General features: G+C 32.4%; 1 non-coding gene across 1 annotated transcript; it reads left to right on the top strand.

Moving 5' to 3' along the window:
- The first annotated feature begins 1,005 nt into the window (after window positions 1–1,005).
- LOC111724616 lies at window positions 1,006–1,169 on the top strand. The gene has a single exon (XR_002772882.1). It is a non-coding gene; the product is annotated as a U1 spliceosomal RNA (small nuclear RNA).
- The last annotated feature ends 469 nt before the right edge of the window (window positions 1,170–1,638 follow it).

The raw sequence follows: 1,638 nt of genomic DNA, 5'->3' as shown, positions 1-1,638 counted from the left end.
TATGGATTCGTAGATTTGGATTGCTAATATTTTGAATTATTTTCTTCTGTGTTTCTAATGTCATTGACTTTTCTTATCCTGACTCTTGGAGTTTAGGTGTTAAAGTTGAAGTTCAACAGTGTTCTCTCTGTTTTTATTTGCTCTAGTAGAGTCGTGTAAAATTAGGAGACTTGATTTATTGCTTGGTTAGAACCTAGCATTATGCCTATTAGGTCAGGAGTTTCCTTTTTGAAAATTTTTTATTACACATATATTCTTTTTAATATTAACATTCAATTCTTCTATTTCTTCTTGAGTAAACTTTATTTTCCTAGAAACTTTTCCATTCTATCTAAATTTTCAAAAATTTTGTCAAAGATTGCTCATGGTTTTATTTTATTATCTTCTTAATGTTTTCAGGTTCTGTAGTGATATCCTCTTTCTTATTACTGATATTGGTTATTTGTATCCTATATACACATTTTAACTAATAAGTCTTAGAAGCATTTTATCAATTTTTCCAGTTATTTCAAATAACCGGCCTTGGCTTTATTTTTCTCTGTTTCATTTTTCTTTGCAACTTCATTTACTTCTGATCTTATCATTTTCCCCTTTTCACTTTCTTTGGACTTGTTCTTCTGTCTTATTTTTATTTTTGATTTTTTTTTGAGACAGAGTCTCACTATGTCACCTTCGGTAGAGTCCTGTGGCATCACAGCTCACAGCAACCTCCAACTCCTGGGCTTAAGTGATTCTCTTGCCTTAGCCTCCCAAGTAGCTGGGACTACAGGTGCTGCAACAATACCAGCTATTTTTTTTTTTGCATTGTTGTTTAGCAGGCCAGGCCAGGTTCAAACCCACTGGTCCCACTGTATGTGGCCAGCACCCCACCCACTGAGCTATGGGCACTGAGCCTGCTGTTTTATTTTTAATTTTATCCAATGGCTGCTTAGCATATTAATTTCGGTCTTTTTCTTCTTCACTATTTAAATATTTAAAACATATGTCTCCCTAAAATGACTGCTTATACTTACCTGGCAAGGGAGAAACCATGATCATGAAGGTGGTTTTCCCAGGGCAAGGCTTATCCATTGCACTCCAGATGTGCTGACCCCTGCAATTTCCCCAAATGTGGGAAACTCGACTGCATAATTCATGGTAGTGGGGGACTGCTTTCATGCTTTCCTGTTTTTTTTATTATTATTAAAAAAAATTAAAAAATAAAATGACTGTCTAGATGCTTTGGGATATATACTAGTACTCTTGTTATTTGATTTAAAATATAGCATAATAATTTCTTTTAACCTATGGATTATTTGGAAGATATTTCTTAATTTAAGTTTTCTTAATTTTCAACCATATGAGGATTTTTGAAGATACTGTTATTTATTTATAGTGTAATGATGTTGTGCTAAGAAAACTATTCTGTATTAATGTCAATATGGCTATATTTATGAAACTTTGTTTTATGGAACAGTATAACATGGATTCTTAGGTTTCTCAAGTGCTTTAAAAGCATGTGTATTTAATATAGTTTGGGGGCATAATAACCTATATATCTATTAGATATATTTTTAAATTTTTTTCTTTTTTCTCAAAGCTATGTGCTGCCAGAATTTTTTTTTTTTTTTAGACAAAGTCTCACTATGTTGCCCTCCA

Source organism: Otolemur garnettii, unplaced genomic scaffold (genome assembly GCF_000181295.1).
Source record: "Otolemur garnettii isolate 467f Iridium unplaced genomic scaffold, OtoGar3 scaffold00024, whole genome shotgun sequence".
Lineage (NCBI taxonomy): Eukaryota > Metazoa > Chordata > Mammalia > Primates > Galagidae > Otolemur > Otolemur garnettii.
The sequence above is the reverse complement of the archived record's forward strand: the minus strand, read 5'-3'. Positions and strand labels throughout refer to the sequence as shown.